Here is a 15,775-nt window from a genome sequence, read left to right on the forward strand (position 1 = left end):
TACTCCCTCCGTTTTAAAATGAGTGTCGTTTTAACCAAAAAATTGTTTTAAAATGAATGTCACCTTCAGTTTCCACTGCAATAATAACTTTTTATTTTCAATTGTACCCTTCAATTAATACTATATACACTACTTCCAAAGTATTATTTTTTCTTTAATAAAAAAAGAATGATAACATCTCTCTTTCTTTTAATTAATGCAAATTGTAATATGTGTGAAAAAACCTTAACTTGACATTCATTTTGAAATGGAGGGAGTATTTTTTTCAGAGAGAGAGAGAGAGTACACTAATCTACCAAGATCAAATAGATCATTAACATCGCTCACTACCACAACTCATGCAAGCAGAAAAAAAAAAAAACACGAAAAGCCGACACAATCAATCAGGAAATCCCGAAAAAAATATCATTCACATAATACCAACCATTGACAATCTATCAACTTGATTGAACTATATGGAAAAACAAACCATCGACAGGAAATTCAAGACTGCATAATACACAATCTCCGAGTCGCAGAATGCTATCAAATTCAAATTTGATCATTTATCTGGTCTTCAATTTAGCATCCCGGTTCGATTTAAACTCAGTGGAATACAAGCATATTAGTTTACCTTGTGGAAATGCTCATAGTACAGTAGTCTGGGTTATTATAGGTGTTGGTATTGGTATATGTACTAATTCGGGATGATGGTGTTTATTCATGAGACTTTTCACATAATCTTTATAAATTGGCATGGCCATGAGTATCTTTATTACTAAAGCTTGTCCGGTCAAGCTATTAGTAACCCTAATTCTTAACCTAATATTTTCCCTCCACTAATCAAACATTTAATTCTCTTGAGTGGTTTTCCTTATCAGCATTTCACTCAACAATTCAAGTTTTCATCCCACAAAATTCCAATTCTGCCGATCCATTATTCTCCTACTGTATTTAATGCATTTAATCATCTGTATTGTTTTCTCCCAAATCCTACGCCAGTTTCAATTCTAGCAGCCCTTTTATTTTCCCAACATGCCAATTATGCTCCCTTTGCATATTAAAACTCCACCATAATTAAAACAGACAGTATAGCTTAATAGTAGATCTCTTGAGAGTTTTTCTTTTTTCCTGTGAAGGTTTGGTGGCAAATTAGCTTTAACAATTAAGTGCATATTTCTGTTTTCATCCCATTTAGTTTAAGGTACTTTACTTTTCACTATCTTTTTTCTTAGATCACAAACAGAACTCCGTCATGGATATGTTTTTGGCTGCTGGTGTAAGAATTAATTGAAATTTGCAGGTTCAGATTGGACATATTTGGTTCGCTCCCGACAAAAATAACTGAACAAGGACGAGCTTATTTAATATGGTACTCATCGACGCGCATGTTTAGATTTGTTTATCAACATTTTCCTTTTCACCTTATTCCTCTTTTTCTACTTGAATTTTTTGTCTGAGTTTGTCTTTCAAAACTGTTTTGAAATCCACTGTTAAAGAGATAATATTTGGTAATTAAGTCTTTAGTTATGTTAAGAACTAGATTATGAGCATATGCAAAATTTTGAAAGCAATGATATGTTAATAATATCATTATTTAACTTCCCCCGTTACTAATCATTTCAATTTTACTCTGTTTATTATGTAACACTACTGCTTTTTGTTTCAAGCAAATAACATCAAAATATATAGTTTTTAAAGTGACAGATTTGTGCAATTGACATTCATGCATTTTTCATTTGTCCATGTATATTGTTTACCGTACTATGCCACTCTTATTTTGGTAAATTTCCTTTGGCCTTCAACTCCTTTGAATTTTCTAAGACATGTTATTACACCGGAATCATTAATGTAATAGATTAGCTCATTAGTATCTTTTACGTTGAATAATAGCACTTGGTGATAATCATTGTCATTGGTGAATCAAAGTAACTTTTATAATGGTGTCTATTCTCTAACAATAGTATGATACGTAGGAGTATGTATTTCTTTATAGATATTATGACACTAACATACTGGTTTTATTATAGCTTAGTAGTAGTGATGGTTATCTTTCCAGGTTAAGTCAAAATGTGGATAAATAATTCATGGTGTTAAGGTAGTTGATCATGACCTTTTATAACAAGTGCTAAACTAAAGTTGTTCAAATGTGGATCGATGACACTTTATTTAGTTTATACTTCTTATAGCATGCCATATTTCTAACAGGTAACCATCCTGCTAAACATTTGAAGTAAGAAATTAGTAGCCACAATTTTTTTTAAATGTTATGCAGAATAAATAACAAATAAGAGATTCTTGATTGAAATGCTCAAGCTAAAATAATGTTCCCCTGCATCATGGGTCCTAAAACACATGTTACTAACTTATCATTTAGATGTGATATTTATATAACAAATTCAAGGAAGCTGAGTCATTTGTAAATTTAATCTGATGCGTTTGTGGTTAAAGGAGTTATATTCGAAGTGTGGGCTCTCATTGCTGCCATATGTTGGTTTTAGTTTTCTGCTATTGTTTTATTTTACATTTTGGTTTTAATTTTTGGGTCTACAAGTCGGTAGCATGGCCCTTCGGCTTTGGTTTTTTGAGGTATGCTACGGCTGTTATTTTTTGTTGCAGCTTTGGGTTTGTTTTAAGCTACTGTTTGGATTTGACTGTTCCCCATTTCAAGTGTTTTGGTTCTTGGTTTTTGCTGCAGCAGGCACTGCTATTGGCAATTGTTTAGAAGGAAAGAAAAAAAAAAACTATCTGAATGTCATTTTATGGCTTCAAGCGTTCCTTTGCGTTATGATATTTTGGATTTTTTTTTCCTATTTGGGGATTTTGATTTGTGTAATATGCTCAAAGACATATTAATTGACTATGCAGGTTTAGGAATCACTGCAACAGAGGTTGAGAAAGTTTCTAATTGTACATATGACATGAATTGTGGTCTAGACTAGCAAATCAAAGGAATAGAAAAAAATGTAAGTTTGATATCAATTTCAGTAATTCTTGTGGACTGTGAGATGTATCCATGTTCCCGTTTAATTTTCATAAGAACATAGTATGCATATGATCAAATTGGGTTTGATTCATTATTTATCCATTTTTAGTCTTCTATGCTGTATTTCAAGTCAATGTCTTAGTCTGGCTTTTGATTCAAAATATTAAATCCATGTGTGGCATCATATTTCATTTGAGGTTTTTTTTCAAGAGATGGAAATACAAGTTGATCCATATTATGTATGTAATTCCTTAATTTTATTGAAACCAAGTATGAAGCAGCAAATTCAAATATATAAATGCTAAAATACAATTTATTTTCATATGTTACAGGTGATTAAGTCATCCCACAGCTGCCCAATATGTTGCAGAATATTATAGAACATGAAAGCGATGGAGATATTTCCTTCTTCATATGTAAAGCAACAAAGATTTTTCATCTATTATATGAAAATTATTGTGGACACAGTGAACAACAATGGAGATCTTTCCATCTTTATAATGGCCCTAACACAGTAACACAATAATTAGATCCTTAGTAGTTAAGGAGTTAGTAAATGTGCTTTAGCAACAAAGTTGTGAGTTATCTATGGAAAGAAGATGGCTTGACAAAGGGATCAAAATAGGCTCTCTCATAAGACTTCATATTATATTTGTTTGTGGCTTATGCCTTAGGCTATGATTTTTTTTTTTTTTTAAAACTTGAAGCAATGCTGCTCTTTTTTCTCAACATTTGTGTCTTTTCACTGATTAGTTACGAAACATTTCGATCTAAATTGAGTATTTATCTTGCTTATTTCCTTTTTATGATTATATTATTATATAAAATTCCTTACTTGGCTAAAATATGTTAAGATTGATGATCATTTATAGATAGTGATACTCAATGTTTGAGGATAATATATAAGTTATTGTAGTACTCCATTTATTTATTTTATTTGCTAAACGTCATTGTGAAACGGGGGAGGGAGAGGGTGTATACTTCTATCTGAAAAAGATTTGATCACTTGATGGCATGACAATAGTCACGTAACCATAGGCCATGCATTAGATTTGAAGTACAATTTGCAGATTTGTAAAAAGCTCCAATATGACACGTTACATTTGGACCGTAAAGTAGTGGATTTGATGCATTACTCATGTGTAGAACTTGCAGCCATATTTTGATGGTAGTAGCTGATGCCTATTCATTTACATCTATTTGAATAACGTGAAAGGTGCAATTGAGATTTGGGCATATATGCATCATACTACTTGCAATTTGAACCCAAAAGTTGGGTTATGGGTTAAACTTATTGTTAATGAACACCATATTTAGTAGAGGTCAACATTCACTTCTCCATTTATAAATAGTTTTTTTAGTACAGTTAAAATTAGTCTTTTCACACTTTAAAAAAATTATTTTTTATTCCTCTAGAAATAAGATTCATTTGAGTGTTTGTTAAATTTATTGTCATTTGTGTTTATTGATAGACCCGTACATTACACGGGTCTAAGATCACTTATTGTTTTTATTATGGTCGATAAGACCCGTGCGTCGCACGGGTCGAAAGTCTAGTAAAATACTAAAAGATAGTATTTGAAGTAAATCGCCCTAGTATTGTCTTAAAACCCTACAATAAAAATAACATCGTCTTGGATATTGGTTTTGTTTTTAATCTGTATTAGAATGTAATAACCCAAATATATCAACGCTGTTTCACTGTTCCATTGTTCCTAATCTATCCTTCCTTTACCTGGATCTTTTGTCAGTGTGTTATGTATTAGGTGTATCCTATTTATGTCCTTAGTTTGAATACAAATGCGAAATTAATTTTTAATTAAAGTTGAAAACGACAATGACAAACTAATTCACAACGCGGTAGAAATTATGTAATAATTAGGTTATTTATTGTTGTCGTCAATTCATGATAAATATCATTGATTAATAGTAGTTGTGTGAAGATAAAAACCATAACAACACACAAACACGTTAAACTCGCCAAAAGTTGTAAAAGATATATCGCAATATCCGACAAGTCTTCCAAGCAAGCTAAAAAAACAAAGGACATGTTACACCAACTTCTATTTATATTGTATAATACTTTAAGTTAAAAAGTAAGCATAAAAACGATAGACAAACATCCACTAAAACGCCTAATATTTTAATTTTTATTTCAACTCTACGAAGTTGTTCTAGCTATATATAAGAATAGATGGTATAGACTATTCGTTCGATGGAGACAATTCATTGTATGTGTTGGGCTCGAGACCAAAACACCTCAGTTATAGGCAGAACACCGGGAAAAAAACTCATATCCGGAATTACAACTTCTAACCCTAATTCTCAAAAACTAAACCTACAACATGTTAAATACAATTTTCAGAATCATAGACTCAAGATTATTGAATGTTAGTCCCACCCTTACCTTAATAAATCGATCAGGCAACCTCTCTTGGTTCTTCTCTTCTCTTCTCTTACTTCTCACTTTCTCCCTTTTTCTCCAAAAACATGTTTCACGTAATCCTTATTTTCTAATTCTAACTCTCCCTTTTTATATAAATCCTTAACCTACTTATTTTCTCTTATTTTCAAATCTGTCCTACCAGTCTCAATATTCTATTATAATATAAAATATTTCTATAACAAATAACAAATATATCTCTATAACAAATATATTTCTATAACAAATAACAAATATATCTCTATAACAAATATATTTCTATAACATATATATATTTCTAAACCAAATAGCATATATTATACTAAGAAATACCAACATATAACATAACAAAATATCACTCATCAAAATAAATCATATAAGTATATTCTAAACTCATTAAAATAATCAAATAATTAAATAATTCAAAGAGGGCGTTACACCCAACACCTCAGTTATAGGTAGAACACCGGGAAAAAAACTCATCTCCAGAATTAATTTTAGTCATCCGTGTAAAATATTTTGGCGTTAAAGATAAATATTTCAACATTACATCCGTAAATTATTATTGTTTAACGCGATACAAACAATCCAAATTAATATATACGTGATAATATTTATATAAAATATTCAATTAAAAATACGATATCTATATGTGCTATCGATATATTGAGTATAAAATAATAAATTTGCCATTGAATTAATTTTTATGCAATACAAAAATTAATCGAAATTCTAGCCGTGATTGGTTTGGAACTGGAAGTTAATGTCCCTATAATAATATATGAGTAAAATTTTATGTACATGAATAAATTATAAAATATGGTCCTATATTAACATATGATTCATTATTTTATTTTTTGACATAATATAATATTTTTGACAATTTTTTTTTCTTCTAATTTATGGCTTTAAGGACACAAATTAACATTTTCATTTAATTCATTAATATTTTTTAAAGAATTTTTATTTTTATAATTACCTTTTTTTTTGACAAAATACTTATGATTACCGTATTAATATGAATTAATAGTAGCATTTAATTGTATGTTTAATTTAACTTTTCTTTCATAAAAAAATTGCATTTTTTTTTTTTATAGATAGACGAAATTGCAAAATCATTATAAACTCACACACGCAAGTGGAGGTAACGGAGTTCGAACCCCGATCATGGCATCCGGACTAACAATTTTGGCATTTTGCTAGTTGAACTAGAACTTCTGGATTGGATTGCATATTTAATTTTAAGGTTAATATGTCTTTACCCCCTTGTAATATAGGTCATTTCTGGTTTTCCTCTGTAAAATTTTTATTTTGATTCACACCCTGTAAAATATTTTTGTTTTGATTTACCCATAATAGACCAAATATTTTTTTTATAGGAGAAAAATCAAAAATAATTTATATTACAGGGGTAAAGACCTATTAACCCGTAATTTTATCTCCTTTAAAAAAAAATGGTCTTAGTCAACAAAAAATAACTGTATAGTCCTCCTCCTCATTCATGAAATATTTCCATACCCTATAGTTTCTGTCGGGTCATTTTTTATTTTTAATTCTTTAGTCTTTTTAGTCTAAGTCTGATCATTAATATCTAGGTTCATATGTGCATTAAATTATAAGTTACTTCTCCGTCAAATTATTTGGTTATCTCATGGTCCTTGCTATCAAACTATTTTATGATACCAAGGATATACACTCTTAATTGCAGTTTTGATCTCCCTTTTTTCATAATTTTGCAGAGATGTTACCCCTATTTTAAATTTGACAGTTTTGGTCCCTCCAAAAAAAAATATTGTCTAAAATATCGTGATATGACATGTTTTAAATGATGTTTTTAAGAAATTTTTCTTACAATTAAATCGATATTATTTTTTTCATTATTAGATCATATACTATGTCAGTTAAAACATATCAAATCATCAATTTTAATTCAAAAATATGATGTAGGGACCGAAACTGTAAGATTTTGAAATAGGGGGACCAAAACTACAATAAAGCCGAAACTAATAGGTGATAATTGCAATATCCTAATATTGGTTGGTTAAATATGTTAGACATTTGGTTAACTCTAAGAAAAAAGTTAAATTGGTATGACAAATATTAAAATGACATCCGTGAGTAGACTATTAACTTTTTTAGTGTAAATTGTGAGGTCTGTAACAATACTTTTTTTTTTTTTTTTTTGCATCAATGTGTATCTAAGCTTATACATTATTTGAGTGGAAATCATTCTCAATTTGGTTTTTTGAACTTCAAGAAATTCATAAAGACAAACCTGGAACTTGTAACTAACTTGACTGATTCTCAAACTAATCGAACCAATTATAAACTGAATGTTACAATATATGATCATAATACTAAGATAGTTTGATCTTTCAAGCTTATGTTTTCTTCATGGAAGTGCATCTTGCATTAGACTTGCATGACTTCATTTTTTATTGTCAGGATTTATGAAATGGCCATGAAGGAAAAGTTTGATACTGTTTTTTGACACAGTATCAAACTCATGGAAGTTATATGACACTTCAAGCGAAGAGGTAAACACTCTTATATATCTCTCATAATTCACATCCTACAATTCTTGTAAAGTACTCTCTCTCTCTTTATTTTTAAATTTCATATTGCTCAAATTGGGTTTTAACATTAAAAGGGATTATTTTTAATGGTGTCAAAACTCATTTCTACCGTTTTTTTTTTAATTGATGTCTAAACCTATTTCTATTGTTTAAATTCGCAAATAATCATCCTAAATTTTAGGTTTGAACATTGTTGTCATTATTTCATAGTCAAACAAAGCAGGGATCTGATGTTAGCATCCCGAGTTCAGTACCAATATCTAATAAACAAATTACCAAAATCAAAAATTTCTGTTAACTAAAAAATTAACAAATAGCCGTGAGTTTAGAAAGCAATTAATGACGATTGATTTGATCGGTTTGCTAATGTCTATTCAGCGTGTTCTCTTCTCTGAAATTGCTACTCCTATATAAAGGACTACTCAACGCTTTTTGCTCCTCTTTTTTTCCATTTCAGGCTGTAAATTCACCATCAAAAAAGTGATTTCCGTGTTGAAACTCCAATGTTGGAAACTTATTATTTTTGTCTCTAATTTTTGTTTGGAATTTTTCAAGCCTAAGTTCTATTTTTTTCTTCATTTATCAAATCATATTTTTCCTTTTTGCCCAAGTCTAAGCATTTTAGATCCTTTTTTCATACAATTTTTTGTCATAAGAATAATTGGTTCCTTACTTTGTGGTAGTTTAGCCTCTTAAAAGGAATGCTTACAGGAAGAGAAATTCACTATGCAATTTGTTAATAAATAAACTATTCCTCTTCAATATTCCCTTATTTCTCAGTTTTGACTTATTTAGGTGCTTATTATTTGTAAGGATTGCTTATTCCCCCTTTTACTGTTCAAGCTTATGTTTAATTAAGTTAATTTTGTTGTTCTATTTCATATTACTTCTTGAGCATGACTATGAGGTACTGCGACAAATTATTTAATATTGTCTAACTTCATTGATTTTTATTTTGATGCAGATAAATGATAAAAAGACACAATCTCTTGATTTCACAAGATTTAAGGTAGAGCTACTGACTGTTGATGATGCTCAGCCTTCATATAATAACGAGGTAATGGTAATAAAAGTTTTATTCTTTGCATAATTCTTTAATAATAGTTTTATTTTTTCTTTATTGGACAGATTGCATAAAATAAGTTAAGTTTCAATTTATCGTTCAAATTCTAATGAAATTTCATTTCAAATTTGAACTTTTAATAGAGTTTTTCTAATTTGTTGCATAATCTAATCTAAAGATTATTTTCTATATAGGTCATCAAATCCCCAATTTCTATTTTGAACTCAAACTTCCTCTCATTATTTAAATCGGAAAAGTTATTTTTTTTATGATAGATATGATTGTTTTGTTCAAGTTTTAAATTCCCCAGTTTAAGTCTCAACATTGATTTTTATTTTATATCCAAACTCATTTTTACTGTTAAAATCTGAAAATTCGTCTTGGAACCTAGATTGAAACTTTTAGTATTGTTTAATCTCATTTGGGAACTATTCTAAGATTGTGGTTGTTGTTTTTTGGTGGCAGATTTGATTGTTGTTTTGTTTCAAATGGTAGCTTCCTCAATTTAGGTCTTTCAAACAGTTACGCAAGTAATTAAGAGTGAAAATAATGAAACAAAAGCATGTAAGTTTTCCTTTTCTGTCTAATAGCTCTTTTTCTGTTGTAAGATGAGCATAGGATGTTCTTTCTAAAAGTATTTAGAAAGAAAAATGTTAGGGGTTTGAATGATTATGTTTCCAGAATACATATCGGTTGTACATTTTCCTAATAAAACCTTCTTTCGTTATATATGCTATATAACTTGGAAGTTTAAAAAAGCTTGTTGCAGATGTGACTTGTGAGCAGCATATAAATGGAAAATATATTCCCTTTTTAAAAGCCATCTCACTATTTTTTAACATTTAAAAACAAAATATCAACATTCTCTTAAAAATGGTTAAACTATTAGGTGATAATCACCTTGACCCAATTACAAACATTAAAAGGATCTAACCTTTGCCTTGTGCTTTGTTACGATTCTTTGAAGAGGACTCGTATTTTGAGATGTACGACTTGCATCCAATAAGTTTGTGTTTCTTGTGTTGTGTAGCATTTGCATATGATTTTCAACCTTACTCCATTTCTCATCTTTTTTTTGTGTTCCTGAAAAACATTCTCCATTTTTCACTAACCTTTAGAATAAACTTAAGAAAGAGGAAATATTTATGAAAGAGTTATTGATGTTGGATTATACAATCAAAGATTACCTTCTTATAGTAGTAATTAGAAATTTAACTGCACATTGTCAACCTCAACCTATCACTATTAAGTTCACTGCTAATAAACTAAATTATCGTGTGCAGGAATCTCGAAAGGGTTTATTAGGCAGAACGTTGGTACCTAATCAGCATCTTCCACTCTACAGCTGGAATCAGACAACCAACCTTGGTAAGGAATAATGCCAAAATTTTCTCTACATTAGAAAGTTTAATGGAAAATATTAAAGAAAAAAAATATACAACCTTATGCATTTTGTGCAGTCTGTGCATGGATGAGTTTCATTACCTTGATTATTAGGTGGAACATGCTTTTAAGTACCTCTTTCTTGGACTTCTGGTGTCTTGTAAATCAACGATACGTGTTAGTTTTCTTTCTAAATGTATTTAGATAAGTTGCATTTTTTAATATAACTTGTTGGTGTGGGTGCTTCAAGCACTGTTTAGAATATAAATCAACAACTTGAATATAACATGCAAGCACTGCTCAATAATAGATAAACTGCATTCTTGAATATATCATGCGAACCTTTTTGTTAAATTATATTTACACCTTGGACATTCCATAGAAATTAGATGTGATTCATTTTTTCTTTCTCACTTAATAATTGTATTGATCAAATCTTCATTATAAAAAATCATTGTGCATAAAGTAAGGAGATTTTATTCCTTTTAAAAAAAGATTACTTTTTGAATTTTGTTTTAGTTGCCAATCATTGTGCACAAATTAAATCTGATGCTTATGCTCCTAATTGAGTTTTCTATATCTTTAATTTCTAAATGTTGATTACAACAGTGTTTGAGAAGATCATTTGCTTTCATTATAAAGGATTTCATCTACAAAAATGAAGATGATAAAAAGTTAACGAAAACCATAAAAGGATGTATATTATAAATATAAGGAATATCTTTCTATAACTGCTAAGCAAAAAATTAAGAGGTCAAACACTATGGTTTGTTGTAGCACACAATTTCTCCCCTGTTCCTTCATATTTGTTGTTTCTCATTCATCACCTTTCTCATGGAATAACTTTTCTTATAATTTTATCCATCTTGAAATATTATGCAGGGAAAACAAAAAAAGGAAACTAATGTCAATTGGAGAATATAAGTAAACTTTTGAGTATTATGGAACCAGCCAAATCTGGACCTAAACATAATGGTGGAAGGCAATGGGAAATTGAACATGTAGTAGAACAATTAGATTATTGGCAAAGTGAAGATTTCAACGACAAAGCAATGGAGAGGTGGAAGGAAATGGAAATTGGTGGATGACCCTGCAACAAAAGCATCATATATATAGAAAGGGATGGATGACCTGCAACAAAAGCATCATATATATAAAAAAATAAAATCAAATAAGACAAACTTTCAACTTGTCTTTATAGTATTTTTTTATTTTTATTTTTTTGCTTTATAGGGCGGAGCCTCTATAGGCTATATTGTGTATATTGTTTTTGTAGTTTGATAGGCTTTTTTACTTTCTTAAACATATTAAATGGGGCTGTAAAATATTGAAAGAATGGATAGGCAAAAGAAAGCATATCAGATGTACTCTATTAATTTTTTTTATCAAGAACCATCACCTCCTAATCCTTTATTATAAAAGCCAGATTTGATGAGCTGGCAGTGTTGCCCTAATCACTTCTTATTTTCCCTCCCAAATTTGTAATTAATGCTAATCTCATCTGCCAACCACATCCTAAATCTCAGCCTTTGATCTGATGACCTTTCATGTTCCTAGATAACCCAATCATAATCTTAAGTTGTACACTTCCCCACATTGCATGCACATATCTCTGTTAACTATGCAGCACACTACTCAATAAGCCTTCGCTAATCAGGTTTTTCATCTCCTCAAGAGACTAATTAATACTCACACCAGCCTATTTTCATTTTCTTAAATGCAGCTACGTTTTCTATCCATCTTCTCCATAGTTTTTTTATCCCTCTGCATATTTCATTTCCTTGAATCGAAGGCATAAATCTCCATTTCCATACCCTTTTCTTACTAAATCGAAGGCATGTATATATGCTAAAACCCCATCCATTTCTATATCAGTATTTAGAACTGTTATCATGAGTATTATCATCACAATCACTCACTAAATCCATTCAATTTTTCAATTCTCATTTCAATTTTGTGATTTCCTTTATCAATTCAGTATTACAATTATTATTAATTGGTATTTCTGTTTTCAATCACTTTTTCACAATCATTCACCGAATTTAATTTAGTAATTACTTTGAGTTTTATGATTTTTCTTTACAGTTTTAGATATGCACACCACATGTTTGATAAAATGTTTTAGTGAGCAATTGGATCTCCAAAGCTTTCCTCCAAAGATAGCCCTCTTGACCACGTAAGCTTTCACTATTTTTTTAATAATATTTTTGCTTTGATTTTTTATTGGTATTGCAAACTGAAGATTTCTGAATTAATTTATTAATCAATTCGAATTTTATGTTGTTTTCTTTCAATTTTAGATATGTATACCATGTTTCTGATAAAATGTTGTAGTGGAATGGGAAACTTTCTCTCCAAAGTTAGTCCTCTCTATCAAGTAAGCTTTCATTTTTAATAATATTTTTGCTTTGATTTTCTCTTAATAAAAAATCCAATAGGATATGAGACTTGTAATGAGAGTTGTATTGATAATGTTTTCTTTTCTTTAAGTGACATTTAGATTGATGCTTCCCTCTTTGGAATATATGTTCGTGTGTCATTGTTGACTATTGTGTAAGTAAAGTGATATTGGAGTGGTTAATATCTCTATATAAATAGTTCATGATCATCGCTTTCATTCTTACTATTATGTTTTATTTTCAGAGACTAAAGAACAGGGGTTTCCCATTCATATTGATCACCATTTATAGCAGACCTCTTTTACTCTTCTGCCTTTAGATTAGCGACTGCATACTCTCTTTCTCACTTGATAACATGTTCTTCATATCAGCAAATTGGCATCAACATCCCTCCTTTGTTTAGGCCGAAATCTTTAAGAGTTACACATCTTCTCTCTTGCTTATTTATGGTTATGGTTCACACTTCTCCTATGCATAAATCCAACAAAAGATGTCTAAATACATCTTCAATTGATGGCATTGGCATGGATTAAATTTATCTTTGTTGATCGTTTGTTGCTTAAATTTATATAGCACGGTAGTTTTTCTTTGTGTTCTAATTTTTTTTATTGCTCATTCATGGAAATTGTTCAGCATAATCTTTCTTTTGTCTTGCATATAATTTCAGATAATTAAGTGTTAGTATCAACTCAGTTTTAAGTAAGATTGCATCAGGCTATTCTTATGGCGTTGTTCTTTGAACATGAATAATAGTAAAGCATTAGAAATTATATATGAACATGAATTATTAAGTTATGGTACAAAATTTGAAGCTATGAATTATTAATTGTTGTACTCTTTTTTTTAGTGCAAGGGAAAGCTATACCTGATTTGCTTGATTTGCAAGAGAAATCAGAATGCAAGTTGCTCCCAACAAAATTAATAATCACACGTTTATGAAGGAGTTAAAAGCTTCTCATGTTAACAGCTTAGTGAGAAATGTTTTATGTAACAAGAATCAAAATTTTACATAGCTTTTAGTTTTGCTTCTATTTTTTTCCATGTTTGGCAAGTGTATTTATTGATCCAAACTATAACAGATCCGGGCGATAGCACGGGTCAAGAGTCTAGTAGCAGGAAACAAGGACATTTCATCGGGCATAGCAAATTAGGGTGTAGGCAAAACAGGCTAAAGTTACATCACATTAGAACTAACCTATAAACAGCTACCATTCCTAGTAATTTCATTGGGCCATCCCCTATAAAAATTATTTTCCATATAAAATAAATCAAAATTCTGAGAAAATCCCATTCTTGATGAACAGTTCTACCCCAATAAGGGGAATATCACGTTTTGTGATATCTAATTAATGTGACGTATTATACTTTGTCTCAAATTGTACAACGTTTTAGGTATTTCACGCATATTAATAAATGTAATTAATATTGTGTGTGAAAGAGATAATATAAGTTGTTTTACAAAATTGTCCTTAACAAATATATGGAAAGATAAATGAAAGTATTGAAAGAAGAAAGAGTAATAAATAATTAAGGATATAATAGGAAAAATAACATTAATGTTTAATTGTATTATAAAACGACATATAATTTGGTACAATTTTTTTTCTTTCTAAAGTGACATACAACTTAGGACGGAGGGAGTAAAAATGAGTCATGCTAATTTGTTCCTTTAGGACATTTGTTAATGATTTCATAAATAATAAATATTTATAACAATTACTACAGAATCCTTAATATGTGTTTTAAGGATACATGTTAACATTTTCCTATAAATAATATGTGCATTCATATCATGTATTTAATATATGAAAAATGCTAGAGTCATGCATTTTAACACTCCCTTTTAACACACACCAATCATAATGGGCCACATCATCAACTTGTTTTATTTGTTTTACTGGAAACCGGCACTACAGGTTACTAAACAATTTGCTTTCAAAAAAAAAAGTTACTAAACAATTTATTTTTTTAATAAATTAACTCCAAGTCCAATTCCCCCTTCTCAGCAAATTCAATCGCAAAATGCAGAACAAAACATTCATGGCTCAAGTTAAAAGAGAGTGTTAGTGGGTGTGATGCTAGTATTTTTAAAAAAATGGAGATGATCGTGTAGCGGTGGCGCAAGTTATGGTCCATGCATGGATCCTTGTTTTCCGCCAAATGCCTACTAAACATTTCCTCATGTATTTTAAGCAGTGACACGCTCTGCTCGTGATGATGCTATTTCTTGCTCTCGCGATATATAGTAGCGCCAAGAAACTATGACCTGTTTTCATTTATATCTCCTTTCTTTTTTGTTGAATCAAACTTAAGTTTGTACTTTTTTATATGTTACGTATGTGAAAAATGGAATACATATATTAAGGTAACGATGCTAAGATACACTCAAGGCTTAAGTTGCCTAATTAAAACTTTTTTGGACCTATAATTGCTTAAACCTCTAATTATTAAATACAACTTTTGTAGGCTTAAATAGTTTTTCATTAGCAAAATTGTCTTTGATTATTGGATTGTCTCTCATTATCATTCGCATATTAGTTTGCAAGATTCAACACATGGTGAAGTCCTCAAGCATGGTCAGAGATTGTCTTTGTCCTGTAACATATACAAAAGGTTTTGAGATATTTTTTTCAAGGTGGAGGTGAAATTATAATTTAGGATAAGACAAAATTTAAGTGTATTTCTTTGTATGGTTTTTAACCTTTTTTTTTTCTTTTCTTTCAAATCTATAACTTTTTCAAAGATTGTTATAACCGGAAAAAAGTCCCTTCGGGGACATCCGATACCTGGAAAAAATAGAACTGTATTTTAAGTATTGTTTTTCTCTCTTAAACAATTGATTGAGATGTATTTCAAGTTAAGACCTAGACAAAAATCATCTAAGAAGATGCACCTCAGTATTGAAATTTAGCAAAGGAAATTGCTAGTTATCACGACAGAAAGCCCAATGAATATTTCACGAACGTT

General features: G+C 29.9%; 2 long non-coding RNA genes across 6 annotated transcripts; both read left to right on the plus strand.

The window, feature by feature from the left end:
* Positions 1-322: 322 nt before the first annotated feature.
* Positions 323-3,760, plus strand: LOC112416386 (uncharacterized). Its single transcript, XR_003006803.2, has 4 exons — positions 323-1,183; positions 1,283-1,351; positions 2,848-2,945; positions 3,298-3,760. It is a non-coding gene; the product is annotated as an uncharacterized lncRNA (long non-coding RNA).
* A 3,846-nt stretch (positions 3,761-7,606) lies between these two features.
* On the plus strand, positions 7,607-13,633 carry LOC112416414 (uncharacterized). 5 transcript variants are annotated; one of them, XR_005643875.1, is made up of 9 exons: positions 7,607-8,771; positions 8,928-9,020; positions 9,492-9,590; positions 10,310-10,394; positions 10,487-10,586; positions 11,292-12,066; positions 12,495-12,585; positions 12,710-12,786; positions 12,900-13,633. It is a non-coding gene; the product is annotated as an uncharacterized lncRNA (long non-coding RNA). The 5 variants fall into 5 exon arrangements; XR_003006866.2 differs by lacking the exon at positions 10,487-10,586 and having other exon boundaries at positions 12,900-12,962; positions 13,053-13,633; XR_005643873.1 differs by lacking the exon at positions 10,487-10,586.
* The last annotated feature ends 2,142 nt before the right edge of the window (positions 13,634-15,775 follow it).

Source organism: Medicago truncatula, chromosome 1 (assembly GCF_003473485.1).
Source record: "Medicago truncatula cultivar Jemalong A17 chromosome 1, MtrunA17r5.0-ANR, whole genome shotgun sequence".
NCBI classification, from domain to species: domain Eukaryota; kingdom Viridiplantae; phylum Streptophyta; class Magnoliopsida; order Fabales; family Fabaceae; genus Medicago; species Medicago truncatula.